The sequence below is a fragment of the Microtus pennsylvanicus genome, chromosome 5, assembly GCF_037038515.1.
Source record: "Microtus pennsylvanicus isolate mMicPen1 chromosome 5, mMicPen1.hap1, whole genome shotgun sequence".
Lineage (NCBI taxonomy): Eukaryota > Metazoa > Chordata > Mammalia > Rodentia > Cricetidae > Microtus > Microtus pennsylvanicus.
This window is the reverse complement of record NC_134583.1, coordinates 138,924,120-138,940,045: the sequence shown is the minus strand read 5'-3', so window position 1 is coordinate 138,940,045 and position 15,926 is coordinate 138,924,120. Positions and strand designations below refer to the sequence as shown.

General features: G+C 44.3%; 1 protein-coding gene across 2 annotated transcripts in view; it reads right to left on the bottom strand.

The window, feature by feature from the left end:
* The window catches only part of Grk5 (G protein-coupled receptor kinase 5), a 206,795-nt gene that overhangs the window by 122,094 nt on the left and 68,775 nt on the right, over positions 1-15,926 (bottom strand). The gene's annotated exons all lie outside the window — the stretch shown is intronic.

Here is a 15,926-nt window from a genome sequence, read left to right as displayed (position 1 = left end):
GGGTGGTACACGCAACCTCATAGAAGGGTAAGCAGGTGAACTAGGGTAGGTATGCCCATTCCAACTGCTAAGGACCTGAAAGTGCCATCAGAACTCATGTGGCCCATATGGTTTCCATTCCCATTCCTACACTACTGATTTCTGGAGCTTGCTGGGATGTAGAATCTCTTTTTGCATCATAAAATAGCATAAATTGGTGGTTTTAAGTGTAAAATTCAGTATCATAAAGAGAGTTCATATTGCTGTATAAATGTCACCATTAGCCATCTCTAGAACATTTTTGTCATCCCAAAATGTAAACATGAATTGTTAAAAAACAAAACAAAAAAAAACTTCCCCATTCATCCTCTTCAGTTTTCTGTCTCAAGTAGAATCTACTTGGTAAAGTCATTTCTCTTTGGTGTCTTTAAGGCCTAGCCATAACATAATACACGTCAGAAATTTATTCCTTTTTAGGGCTGAAGAACATTTGCTTATACAGACATATTTCTGTTTTGTTTTGAAACCAGGTCTCATGTAGCCTACCTAGGCTGTTCTTGAATTCTCTGTGTATCCACACCTGACTCTGAACTTCTGACCCTAGTATCCCTACTATGCAAGTGCTGAAGTAATAGGTATGCAACACCACCCTCAGTTTATGTGGCACTTGGAAATAGAGCTCTGAGCTCTGCATTGCAGACAAGCACTCTACAAACTGAACTACATCCTGCCCCCTGAATACAGGTTTCCCCGTCTGTCTACGGATGCTGGAGTGTCTCCTAATTTGAGGCAAATATATGTTCCATGAATATTTTTGTATTCAAGCATCTGTTTCAGGCTCTATTTTTAATCCCTCTGGGTATATTTCAGGGAGAGAAGCTGCTAGGTCACACAGCAAGCCAATTCTTTTTGAAAAATAGATGTTGCACCTTTAACAATGAAGATGCCCCCAGACTGTGATTTCACTCTCTGATTAGAACCTAAGAATGTGACTTCTCCAAGGCTCCCAGGTGTTTCTAGAATAACTGGGCTATGAAAAGCAGGTATCTGCTTCTCACAAGCAGTAACTTAGTTAATCGTAGATTAACACAGATTTACGATTTCATTCAGCCAGGATGTGTTGAGCATCTCCTAAGTAGTGATACCTCTGCAGGTTCTGAGACACAGTAGTCATGTCCACAGAATACAGAAGTCAAACTTCCCTCTGGTGATTTTCAACCCCCAAGACTACTTCCCAGGAAACATCTCGAAACATCTGGAGATACTTAATTGTCACAGACTACTATAGCAGTTGATGGGCACAGCACAAGGCTGTGAATAAACATCACACCATATGCTGGGCAGCGTCCCAAGACAAAGAATATTGGCTCTAAAATGTAGCAATGTGGAGAGAAACCTTATTTTATCTAATGGCAGCACTTAGGAAGGGACCAGTTTGGGGGAGGTTTGTTGATTATGAGAACAACTGTCTAGAACATTAAATGAGGTGGGGAAAATGAGCCACCTGGAGGAAGAAACACTGAAGCTGAGCCCAAAAACTTCAGTGGACTTTAGGAAGTAAAGAAGGCACATGCAGGCAGTGTTAGTGCACACTTTTAATCCCAGCAGTGGCAGGTGAATCTCTGAGTTCCGAAGCCAGCCTGGTCTACAGAGTGAGTACCAGGACAGACAAGGCTACATAGAGAAACCCTGTCTTCAAAAACCAAAAAGAAAAAAGATGAAAGAAAAACAAAAAGAAGACACACTCTGCACCATGGAGGCTGCACAGGGACAGGGTACAGGCTCCTCCGTGGTACCTGGGGTAGCTGGGTAGCTTTCCTCCTAATCCTTACATCTTCAGTTTCTAGAACAAGGCTAACAAATTGTGGAAGACAGAATAATGCTCCCCAAAGATGTCCTAATCCTGAGAATCTGTGAAAATGTTAAATTACATGGTGGGGGGAGGGGTAAGGTTAAAGAAAGAATTATAGGCAACAAGAGAGACATTTTCTTAAATTATCCAGACAGGCTAATCATTGTCAACTTCAAGACATTTTAAATCACCTACGGACCGAATCTTCAGAAATCTTGAACCAAAATAAATCTTTTCTTATGTTGTTTCTGGCAGGAATTTGGTCTCAACAACACAAAAACAACCAGTAATAGGTCCAATGGAACCAAGGAAGGGAGATGCATCAGATCTGATTAAGGAAACATGAGGGAAAAAAAAAACTAGCCTAGCCATTGTGAGCTGTGAAGATGGAACCTTAAGCCAAAGAATAGAGGAGACCTGCAGAAACTAGAAAAGATCAGAGATTCTTCACTGGAAACCCAGCGTGATTTTAATTCAGTGAGACATGGGCCAGACTCTCAGCCTACAGAACTGTAAGATAATAATATGCATGGCACGGGGTTTTGATCCTACGTAATGTGATGGCTTTGTGGGAGCCTAGCCAGTTTGGATGTTCACCTTCCTAGATATGAACGGAGGGGGGAGGACCTAGGACTTACCACAGGGCAGAAAACCCTGACTGCTCTTTAGACTGGAGAGGGAGGGGGAAAGGAGTAGGGGGAGGGGGAGAAGGGTGGGAGGAGGGGGCAAAGAGTGGGAGGAGGGGGAGGGAAATGGGAGGCTGGGAGGAGGTGGAAACTTGTTTTTTTTTTCTCCTTTTCTCAATAAAAAAAAAGAAAAAAATAATATACATGGTTTTGATCCACTTAATTCTACAAAATAGTGTGTTGTTTCAATCCACTTAGTTTATGGCAGCTTTTATAGCCACCTGATGTGGGATTCCCCTCTGTATGCTGTGAATACCATTGGTTAATAAAGAAACTGCCTTGGCCTGTGATAGGGTAGAGTAAACCTAGGCAGGGAAAACTAAACTGAATGTTGGGAGAAAGAAGGGCGGAGTCAGGGAGAAGCCATGAAGGCACAGCTAGAGACAGACGCCTAATGTTGCCAGTAAGCCACAACCACGTGGCGATACACAGATTAATGGAGGTGGGTTAAATTAATATGTAAGAGTTAGCCAATAAGAAGCTAAAGCTAATGGCCAAGCAGTGATTTAATTAATACAGTTTCTATGTGGTTCTTTGGGGAGTTTGAGCAGCCAGGAAACAAACAAGTGACCCCCTACAACAAAAACCAGAGGCAAATGATACAGGATACTTTCGGCAGAGTACTTCTTCCCCCACAAAAATGACCTCCACACCTACATCTGGCCCTTTAGTTCTGCAAAAGGTCCCACAATAAACCCAGCCTCCAATAACTCCTATAACACTGCAACAATGCCTAATTTCTTACAAACAAACCTGCCTCAAAGAAGTCAGCACTTCCAGACAAATAGCACAAATAGGCTGTTGTTTCTAAATTACATATTTAATGACTGAAAATGTTTGTTATTTCAGTAGAACTTGATTATATCTCTGTCTCTTGAGATACAAAGCTAGGCCCAATCCCATTACTGTAGAAATTCCTCCATCATCCTGGCCACAGCTGTCCCCAGGCCCCCTGTACTACTTTAGTGGGACGTCAGGCCTACAAGGTGCCTAGGACCCTACACCCTACCTGCTTCCTGGGGCCCAGACAGGCCTCAGCAGGAACAGTTAGTATTTCTCAGATCTAACCACCTGGGAGCCCACAGACTCAGCTCATTTCCTCGGCTACATTCAACCCTACGTTCATCTTCTCCCTAGTCCACCAAACATGGGCTTCTGCACTGCTCTACAGGAACACCCCCTTCCTGCTTTTCTTAGTGTTTCTCACTCCTGCTTCCAGTATCCACTTGTACTGCCATCCTGGAGGCCTTCTCTGACCTGGTCAGCTGAAGGACATCTGTTTTCCACCTTATCCATATGGCTCGGCAGAGTTTGGGGAGCTTTGGTTGTTGGCTCACTCTATCTCCTAAACATACACATCAGCTTACAGATCACTCCTCCATTCTTTGAGCACATTTTCAATGTCCCATTTGAGAACCTCATGTGAAGTGAGTACTAGTGACCATCCCTGAGCTCACAATGTCCAGATATCATCCTGTGCATTGGTGTGGTTGCCCACACTGACAGCAACCATACAACAGAAAAGATTCAGTCTTGCATTTTCTACCATTCTCTCTCAGCCTGTGGTAAACACTCAGTGTCTGCTCATAAGATGGGAATGTGTGCTTTGTCTCAGGCACCTGCACACATCGTGTTTCTTGCAGACTCAAGTACCTACCAGCAACAGTCTTTCCTACCCCTCTATCTACCAAAGCCCCACCTGGCCTCTCAGTATAGCTCCCCCTTTCCTGTGGTGCCTTTAAAAGGCAAAACCCTGTCTGGCCCTCGGCATCCTGAAAAGGGTAAAGGAAGACAATGATTCAGTTAACACAATACCTGATAACTGCAAGCTTTCTTCATGTCAGCTGAGCAGGAAAATGAACGATTACTTGTAGGAACCTATGACAACCTTTCCTCTGATGCAGGCCTCTGTCCCACTCACAGATGAAAATTCTAGGCTCAGTGAGAGAAGCTCACCAAAGTAACACCATAATAACTGCATGCACTAGCTCACGGCCATCTATGGATGTAAATAATCTTGAGCCCTCCGTCTTTACTGGCTGCTCCATTGTAGCTTTAAGAGCCTGTAATGAGCCAGGCAGGGGTGGTGCACACCTTTAATCACAGCACGTGGGAGGAAAATGCAGGTGGATCTCTGTGAGTTCAAGGTCTGCCTGGGCTACCAAATGAGTTCCAGTACAGCTAGGACTGTTACACAGAGAAGCCCTGTCTCGAGAAAAGGAAAAAAAAAAGAGCCTGTAAAGACAACCCAGTCTCTGTCAGTATGGAGGTAACAGCCCAGTCCAAACATTAAACCTCAAGGAACCCCAGAGAGTAGAGGTCAAAGCCAGAGAGGGAACATGAAAGAGGGTGGCTTCAGACAGGAGGATGGCCTAGAGCTAGGAGCATGGCTCCTGTCATTAAATAAGAAAGGGATAAGACATAGAACAGAGGTACCAGCTGAGCTCTACTCATTCACTACTCAAGGGAAGTACCCAAAGGACCAAGGGATTAGACCTTAAGCTTGAAAAAGGAGGACAGGGCAAAGCCTGGAAGGGGAGACACTAGGAAAGTATGTGTGTCCCTTGAGCAAGGAGTTTCAAGTTCCTGCCAGCTCCTTCACTGGTGCAGTTTCTAGAGACACTGCTATGTGTGCCCTCTGATTAGGAAACGGCAGGAAGAGGGATGGAGCCAACAAAAGGGTGACTTTTCAATAAGAGGGCATGCATCAGCAGTGAAAACAGTCGAGGGTTTACCAAGCAATAATAGTCACTCTTTCTGTCTCTTCCATATCTTTAGTTGTTTTGCTTTATAGACAGTCTCATTATGTAGCCTTGTTTAGCCTTGAACTCTCTATGAGTTCAACTCAGAGACGGGCCTGCCTCTGTCTCCAAAATGCATGTGTTGCCACACCCACCTGTTTGATTTAGAAGTTAAATAACCGTGGTGTTTCTTACAAACTCAAGTCCAGGGAATTTGGTAAAGTGAACCCATTTTTTACTCATCATCTAACCCTAATGATAAATCCTACTCATTGAATCCATTTTGCAGATTAGAAATAGAGTCACAGAAAGGAAAGAGTTTCAAATCATTAGACAATTTGGCCTTTCACTGATGGAGGAAGGTCATTGGTTAAAATAAAAGAAGCTGCTTGGCTCTCATTGGTTAGGAGATAGGTGGGAGGAGTAGACAGAACAGAATGCCAGGAGGAAGAGGAAGTGAGGTCAGACTCCACAGCTCTCCTCTCGGGAGCAGACGTCCGCCATGCTCCCGGCTCCTGGGCAGACACACGCGATGAAGCTCTGAAGCTCCGACCCAGGATGGACTTAGGCTAGAATCTTCCCGGTAAGCGCATCTAGGGGCGCTACACAGATGATTAGAAATGGGCCAGAGCAGTGTTTAAAAGAATACAGTATCTGTGTAATTATTTCGGGTAAAGCTGCTTGGCTCTCATTGGTTAGGAGATAGGTGGGAGGAGTAGACAGAACAGAATGCCAGGAGGAAGAGGAAGTGAGGTCAGACTCCACAGCTCTCCTCTCGGGAGCAGACATCCGCCATGCTCCCGGCTCCTGGGCAGACACACGCGATGAAGCTCTGAAGCTCCGACCCAGGATGGACTTAGGCTAGAATCTTCCCGGTAAGCGCACCTAGGGGCGCTACACAGATGATTAGAAATGGGCCAGAGCAGTGTTTAAAAGAATACAGTATCTGTGTAATTATTTCGGGGCATAGGCTAGCCGAGCCAGGCGGCTGGGGTTTTGGGGACCCAGCCCCGCCGCTCATATTACTACATTTCACAACTCCAGCAAAGGCTCGGGTGATAGTCTCGGGATGATGTTCATTTTCTCTCTGGGGAAGCTGAGGAAAGTTTTATGGAAAGGAGCTTTCTTCTTGTTCTTCTATTGTTCTCACAACACTTGGAGCAGCAGCACAAGGCCTGACTAGAAACTGATGTTTCCAAGGCTGGGGAGATGGATCAGGGGTTAAGAGCACTGACTTCTCTCCAGAAAACCTGGGTTTAATTTCCAACACCCACACGGCAGCTCACAACTGTCTGTAACTTCAGATCCAGAGGATTCAACACATACAGACATACATGCAGGTCAAACACCAATGCATGTAAAATAAAAACATATAAATAATCTTTAAAAAAGAAAGGAAGAAACAAATTAATGTTTCCACTGGTGAAATCAGAGGGAACAGAAGCCTGTGAGTCTGATGCAAGTGCTTGAGCAATACCAGAGATAAGGAATAACCACTTGAACTTCCTGAAAACTTCTCGTTCTCTGATTTCTCATCACCCTGCCTACTTCTAAAGGGGATCTGTAGAAACACGAGAATTTGGACACGTCTCCTGAAAATATTCCTCCCAATTCCAAAATTTGATAATCAGGGCTCTGACTCATCGTGACAGCAGTCCCATTTTTCTGTGTCTTGCCTGCCTTGTATCACACGATAGTTGGCTACTATCAAATCCAGAGTTCTCACGACCTTTCATCAGCTTGCTGTCTTCCTGCTTTCTGTCATTCTCTGGGGGAAATGTCCCTGAGGAACAAATCTGACCTGCCTCTCTCAAGGCCACACATCATGGTCTTTCCTGAAGTCTGTGACAGTCTGACAGGTTCCATTATGGTGGATGGAAAGGAGGCCATGCAAGCAAGCTTGAGTAAAGGTACCAGTGGTGGCATGTGTGACTAGAGGTGACATGGGAGAGCCACAGAAGCTATCAGCTCGTCCCGCAAAATGGTTTGGAATATTGCTGATAGAAATTCAGGGTACACAGACTCAAAGATTTCTTGCCAGGACCCCGTCCATGAATTAAAGGTCTATGGTTTGGTAAGGATTGCGCTATGCCTATGCAAGGGACCAAGTTTGTTATAGATTCTCATCATGCTGAGCCGTTCTATTATAACAGATTATATATCAGAGAGAAAAGCTGTAGAGATCAGAGATGCCCTCAAAGACATTCAGAATATGGTCTGAGAGGTTCTTACACATCCTAATGACTATACCATAGGTCACTCCATTGTATTTCCAGACACAAAAGGCCAATGACCTACCTGCACTTGGCCAACATCTAGACAGCAATGCTACAATGCTGTCTGAGAAGTGTGTGTGACTAGACTCTACTGAGTTCTTTCCACTCAGGTGAGTTCTCAGGACTCAGCTACCCATACACCATTACTACCCGTGATGAACCTATGTAGCGGAAAGCCTCACAAAGGGGCTGCCAAAGGCTTGTGTACCACAGTCTCCTAAGCAAGTATCAGCCAAGGACTCTGGGCAGCTAAAATCCATTCTCCTCTGGGCAAGGACTACCAGGAGCTTTTAGAAGTCATGGTCTTTGTCTTAGTTACTTTCCTATTGTTAAGATAAGAGCATATGATAATAGCATCATGACCAAGACAACCTAAAAAAGAAAACATTTAATTGGGCTTAGTTTCAGTGGGTAAAAGTCCCCAATGGCAGAGCAAAGGCATGGTAACAAGAACAGCTGTGAGCTCACATCTCGATCCACAAGCATGAGGCAGAAAAATCACACCGGGAATGTCACAAGTCTTTTGAACTATAAAAGCCCACAATCAGTGATACACCTGCAATAAGGCCACACCCCTAAATCCTTCCCAAAATTTCTACCAACTGGGGACCAAGTAGTCAAACCTATGAACCTGTGGGGACCATTCTTATCCAAACCATCACCATCTTAGTGTCTGAGTGTTTGGGGGCCTTCCCAGCTAGGCGTATGACTCCAAAGATGGGCAGGATACAGAAGTAGAAAGGTCTGGGGACACAAAGCAGCATCCTATCCAATTTCAAAGCCTGATCCCACCACCAACTGAATCACATGGCAGGGCCCAACCTCGGTATCCAGAAGAGCCAACTCAGAGACTCAGGAAGAGGCCCAAGTTGCATAAGATTAAGTCATTCACACTCTACTGATATTCTTGATACTCGGATATATTAAAAATCAGGCGAGGGAGAAGCCTGAAAAAACTCAGTAAGGCAGGGATGGGGCAGGTGGTGAAAGAAATCAGAGGAGCAACAGGCAGGGGAGACTCTAGGTCGATTGGTCTGTCTACTAGCTGGCTCTTTTATTGCCACTTTTATCAGGGGTTCCTGATGTAGCAGACGATCTCACTTAATGAACAGACACAGCTGTGGTGGGGCCAGGAGCCTCAGTACAACCCAGGCCTCCGAGCAGTCCTTGCCTCTGCGGGACTGGATGTGGTGAGACAAAGACACACAGTTCTAACCCCAGAAAATTCCATGGTGCCACAGTTTCCAGCTAGAATAACCCAAAGCTTCCCGAGTGGAGCATGGAGAAGCACGGTGTGCTGCCCAGGGCTTGTGGGGCCTGTGGTCTGTGGCAGGTCCCAACATCACATAAGCCCTGCCTCATGATCACACCACAGCTGGGGTTTCCAGAGCATAAAAACCTCAGCCACACCAGGGGATCCCACAACCTCAAATTAGAAAAACCAAAACCAACACAAGGCCTGGTTACTGGTCACCATGGGGACAAAAAGACAGGCCTCCTCAGCACTAGAACTGAGCCTGAGAGAAGAGTCTGAAAAAACTTGGAAGAGATACACAGCTGAGGACGACCTCTCAGGAAACCCTTACCCAAGAACAGTGCTGGTGATGGAGGCTGCATCCTTGGGCAACAGTCATGCTGTCATACATCAGCTGACCCACAGCTTCTTCACTGCAATATAAGTGGTGCTGCCCTGCTGAGCCTTGGTTCTGAAAGGGGTTTGCTACTCAGGTAATAGTTTATCCTTCTTGGGTCTCTGGTAGGAGTTTGAGACTAGATAATTACAGTTTTCCTTGTTACCAATTCAGAAAAGAAACTCACAAAAGAGATACAAAGTGTATAAGCTTGAGAGACATAAAGCTTAAATTGTTTATCTAAGGAAATGTTTTGAGGTCTAAAAGGATAGTTTTAGGATGCAATACAAGTTATGAAAGAAAATGCCTTAGGTATAAAACTTTAAATTCATCAAGGTAAGATAAATAATAGAGTTATTTTCTGTTGCAGGGGACCGCTCATTTGTTTCTGGATGCTTAGCCCCAAAATATCCACACAGAAACTATATTAATTAAATCACTGCTTGGCCCATTAGCTCTAGCTTCTTATTGGCTAACTCAGATCTTAATTTAAGCCATCTCCATTAACCTGTGTATCACCACGAGGTTGTGGCTTACCAGCAAAGTTTCAGTACGTCTGTCTCCTGCAGCTCCATGGCATCTCTCCAACTCTGCCTTCCCAGAGTCCATTTAGCTTTCCCCACCTACCTAAGATCTGCTCTATCAACAGTCCAAGGCAGTTTCTTTACTCATTAACCAATAAAAGTAACACATAAACAGAAGGACCTCCCATACCATTTCCCCTTTTCTGTTTAAAGAAAAATAAAGGCTTTAACTTTAACATAGTAAAATTGCATATAACAAAACAGATACCAAGCAAGAATTACAGTTACAATATTTTTATTTACTTTATCTTTTATAATAACTAAGGAAAACTATAACTATAACTACAAATTCTTCAACTCCATCAAAGACTCCAGAAGGATATAATATTACCTATGTAAACAAAAAGGAAGCAACTTTAAAAACTCTAGAATTGACAGAGACATCTCACTACCTGGACAGTCACCCAAAGTTCTTCTGTACTGTTGGTGTATCCATATTTAGCCTACTGGCATATTTAACAAATGGTGCTGGCATAATTGGGTATCAACATGTAGAAAAATGAAAACAGAGCCATATCTATCACCATGCACAAAACTCAAGTCCAAATGGTTCAAAGATCTCAACATTAAGCCAGCCACACTGAACCTCATAGAAGAGAAAGTGGGAAGTACACTTGAATGTATTAGCACAGGAGATTGCTTCTTAAATATAACCCTAGTAGCACAGACACTAAGAGAAACAATGAATAAATGGGACCTCCTGAAACTGAAAAGTTTTTGTAAAGCAAAGGACAGACACAGTCAACAAGATAAAACAACAGCTTAGAGAATGGGAAAAGACCTTCACTAACCCCACATTAGACAGAGGTCTGATCTCCAAAATATACAAAGAACTCAAAAAATTGATCATCAAAAGAACAAATAATCCAAATTTTTAAAAAAATGGAGTACAGACCTAAATAGAGAACTCTTCACAGAGGAATCGAAAATGGCTAAAAGATACTTAAGGAAATGCTCAACATCCTTATTCATCAGAGAAATGCAAATCAAAACAACTCTCAGCTTCCATTTTACACCTGAAAGAATGGCCAAGATTAAAAACACTGATGAAAACTTATGCTGGAGAGGTTGTGGGGTAAAAAGAACACTCCTGCATTGCTGGTGGGAATGCAAGCTGGTACCGCCCCTTTGGATGTCAGTGTGGAGATTTCTCAGAAAATTAGGAAACAACCTTCCTCAAAACCCAGTAATACCACTTTTGGGTATATACCCAAAGGATGTTCAGCTGTATCACAAGGACATGTGCTCAACTATGTTAATAGAAGCATTGTTTGTCATAGCCAGAACCTGGAAGCAACCTAAATGCCCCTTGACCAAAGAATGGATAAGAAAAATGTGGTACATTTACACAATGGAGTACTACCCAACAGAAAAAAATAACGACAGCTTAAAATTTGCAGGCAAATGGGTGGAGCTAGAAAACATCATTTTGAGTGTGGTAACCCAGACCCAGAAAGAGAATTATCACATGTACTCACTCATAAGTGGTTTTTAAACATAAAGCAAAGAAAACCAGCCTATAAATCATAATTCCAGAAAACCTAGACAACAATGAGGACCCTAAGAGAGACATACATAGATCTAATCTACATGGGAAGTAGAAAAAGACAAAATCTCCCAAGTAAATTGGGAGCATGGGGACCTTGGAAGAGGGTTGAAGTGGGGAGTGGAGAGGTAGGAAGCAGAGCAGAGAAAAATGTAGAGCTCAACAACAACAACAAAAAAGATTTAAAAAAAGAGAGACTGTTCTTTCTGCAAGTTTCCAGGGCCCTCAGAATGAGCACCTTAAGTGCACTGTGTGTCTGCAGCAGAACACCTGCACATCCCAGGAAACAATAGGAGACTAGGCCCCATTGCAGCTGGGTAAGTGCCACACAGGTAAGCTCAGCTGCTGACTAACTAGCTGGTGAACTTCGAGTAAACAACTCAAGTCTCAGTTTCTGCATCTACAAAATGGTAAGAAAACATCTACTTTGCAACCCACAATTGTAAAAATAGCAGAAAACATGGGGATGATTTAGTGCACACAGCATTCGGGAAAAAGTTTCATCACTGTTTGTTGGTTATTTGCTTACAGCAAAAACAAGCTGTAATCTCCTCATGTTCCCCCACCATAGTTCCCTTACACCATAGCTTTACTTATTACCTCATCTATCAGCCTCCACTGCCCACCCAGTCACACCAAAATACAGAAAAGATAAAGTCCAAACTCATGAGTATCCCAGTCTCCCAGAGTTCCGAGTACTCCACACTCTTCTGTCCTCTGGACCCAGGAAGGTTATGAATCAGTCATTCTGGGGTGGCACTGTGAGCCAGGCACAACCCTAGGGCCATGCAGCAATGGAAGTATGGATCACTGGAGCCCTCTACAGGAGACACTCTGATTCCCCTCCCTCCTCCATCCATGCTACCACTACCTGACATCTGATGAAGAAAACAACCAACCAGCTCCTGCCAGCAGAGGTGTTCTCATAGCCACAGACCCTGGTCATGAAAGCAAACTTACACAGAATACCACATAAATTGTGACTGGGGGCACACACCTTTAACCTCAGCACGAGTATAAGAAGTTCAAGGTCATCCTCTACTACATAACAATTTCAAAGCCAAGCCTGGGCTAGAGACCCTGAGAACTGAACCCAGAGCTTTGTGCATACTGGGCACGCATTCTACCAACTGAGCTACATCCCCAGACACACCTCTCAGTTTAAAAATTAAGATGTTTTTATTTTTAAACATATATGTGTGTGTGTGTGTATATATATATAGATATATATAGGGGGTGTGCGTGCGTGCGTGTGTGTGTGTGTGTGCGTGTGTGTGTGTGTGTGCGTGTGTGTGTGTGTGCAGGCACCTGCAAAGGCCAGAGGCATCTGGAACTGAAACTACAGCAGGTTATGAACAGCCTGACATCATGGGTGATAGGAATAGAAGTAAGGTCCTTTGGAAAAGTATCAAGTGCTCTTAACTGCTGAGCCATCTGCTCAGCCCTGCCTCTCGATCTTAAAATGTACTCTCCAAGTCTCGTGGAACTCTGATAGCCCTGGTCTCAAAGGCATACACATTTCCCCATTTACTGTCTCTTTGCAAGGAATGACACTTGAAGTTTAAAGAAACAGCCTCTGTAGCAGGGTGCAGATGAAGAGGAGCTGAGCCCACCAAAGGGCTAAGACACTATACCCTGCGACCTGAGGTAAAGAGCACCTCATCCCTTTTCTTCTCCAGCTACCGTGTCCTCAGGGGCACATAAGGATTTAAACCAGGCCAATGTTAGACAAAACTTGCCCTCGGACCCTGCAGGGGTACCCAGAAACCACTCAGGACCCACTGAAGCATTTCAAGTTTACAGGACATACAACTTTGTCAACACATAATTAGATAAATTTGAGGCTCTGCAAGAGAACCTTAGGATTCGTTCGTGTGTGTGTGTGTGTGTGTGTGTGTGTGTGTGTCTATGTGTGAATTATACCGAGGCTAATTGTACAGCATCTTGTACATGCTATTCTACCACTGAGCTACATCCGAGGGATTCTTTTGGCAAACCCACAGGAAAGATAATCAGCATTCCTTTATCTATCAGATAAGTGCTCTGATCTTCATCCATTTGTTCCTCTGGTCAGTAAACACCTGCTATTCCAGGCACTGATAATGAACGAGAAAGGAGACACAGCCTTGTTCTTGTTCTCTGAGTTTGGGGTTGGGGGCAGTCATGCCAGCATCTAGGAGGTCAGGTTCTAGGGGGAGTGTAGTATCCATGAGAGTTGGGGGGGGTACCATGGCAAGGAGAATGGCTGGGGCAAAAGGATGCCCAGCAGAGGGAACAGTATGTACAAGGATTCCATAACCAAGAGTGAGGCTGAACACACTATAGCTCAAAAAAGTGGTAAGGAGTGTGGTGATGTACATCTTTAATCACTGAACTCGGGGGAGAAAAAGGTAAATCTCTGTAAATTTGGCAAGCCTGGTCTAATAGTGAGTTCTAGGACAGCCAGGGCTACATAGAATTATCCTGTCTCAAGCACCCCTCCAAAAAAGAAATGGTTAGGAAGGGGGCCCAGAAAGCAAAGGTCTGGGACCATGGCAGGGTAGTAGATGAATTTTCAGAGGTGCCCTAAGGGAGCAGGACTAAGAGCTCGGGGTAACAGAGTTTAAAAACTAAAGGAGAAGGTGCCTGGATTACCCTCCAGGCCATCTGTGGTGAGCACCCTGGCCTAAACGGTTCCGTGTGTAAGAGCTTGCTATGCAAACATGAGGACCTGAGTTCAGATCCCAACACCTATGTAAAGCCAAGCATGGCAGTGCACCCCTGCAATCCCAGCACAGGCAGGGCAAAGGCGGGTGAATCATGGATGCTTGCTAACCAGTCAAAATGGAAAGCTTCACACTCAGTAAGAGACCCTATTTCAAAAATATACAGGGGTGTACAAAAAGAAGACACAATAATGTCCTCTGGCTTCCATATGTGCCACATGTGTGTATACTACATACACTCAGGGAGGGAGGGAGGGAGAGAGGGAGGGAAGGAGAGTTCATACAGAATTCAGGAAGCCTGAGACACAGATAAGCTAAGGATCTAAGGATGTTCAGACAGAGGTCTACGTCTAGACTGGAGGTAGAGTGCTGCATGATCACTGGTAGGGCAGGCCCTTCTCTCTGCCTCTGAGGTTGGGTAGTTAAAAAAGCTCCAGTTCTCCCATGGTTTCCCTTTACATTGGTTAAGAGCCATTAGCTCTGGCTCCCAGAGGCAAGAACACCTTGCCTTATTCAGCCCTCTGGAATTATGCCTGGCATGTACTGAGTACCAGGAATTTGTGGAATGAAAGAATGAGGGGATGACTGAGCAAGTATTACTGCCGTTAGCTGCAACAAGAGGCTAAACAAGACAGATGCAGTACTCTCTGTAGCATGTGCAGAGTAAGTGTTCAATAAATGTAAGCTACAGGTATCCCCTGCAGCACTGCATGACAGAGGAGAAGCTAAGCCCAAGGCTGCCAACAACCAAAACAGAAAGAAGCTGCTAGAGATGTAATAGGATGCCTCAGTGAGGGCCACAGGAAATAGGCAGGCTTCATGTTGACAGCTTGTCATCTTCAAATGTTGTGAGAGGGCATGCAGTCAGAATGAGATGCTCCTACAGGCTCAACCAGGAAGCTTCTCACCAGAGCAGACTGTGGATCACAAGAGATAGATGGCTGTCCTCTACAGTGGAGAGAAGAACCCTCATGCTACTATTGGCCACCAGGCTCCTCCTGATGTCACTGGGGTGACAGTGACAATGACAACAGAAGGAGTAATTGCCTTATGGTTAACTAGGCACTTTCTAGATGCAAGGCTGTTCTCTGCCAACCATCACTGCAGTAAAACATTTAACCTTCTTGCTATGTCTTTAAAATGACACACAAGGGGCTGGAAAGATGATTCAGTATTAAGAACACATATCGCTATTGCACAGGACCTGACTTCAGTTCCTAGCTCCTACAATCAGGTTGTAATTGGACTTTCTTTGGACCATCAGCTCCCAGATAATGACATGGAGACTTCTTATTAAGAATGAAAACTTGGCCTTAGCTTGTGCTTGTTCCCAACTAGCTCTTAAAACTTAAATTAATCTGTGTGTATTCATCTTCGTTCTGTCACATGATTTGAGACCTCTCCTCAGTACCGTAAATCCTACTTCCTCCATGTCTGGGTGGTGACTCCCAGTCTCTCAGATTCTTCCTATGAGTTCTTCCTTCTCTCTGGAAGTCCCACCTATCCTCTCCTGCCTAGCAACTGGCCATTCAGCTCTTTATTAAACCAATCAGAAGGTGCCTTGGAAGAGACACATCTTCACAGTGTACAAAAAGATTAGCCCACAACATCAGGTAGCTCACCAGTGCTTGTAACTCCAGCTCGAAGGGATTTGACATCCTCTTCTGAATTGAAGGTACCTACACCCATATGCACAGTCTCATACACAGATAAACATATACATGTGATTTAAAAACAAAATAAAACTTTAAAACAGTGACATACCAGGAAGAATGAGATCCCCCATGGCAGCTTCTACTTCATTCTGACAAGTTTTCTGCTGCTGTATTCAGCTTTTATCTCAGATGAGTGTCATCAGATGAGTCTAGAACCCTATAAACAAACACGTTCTCTGTTGTGGCCATCTTCTTCCTCTTCTTCTCCATT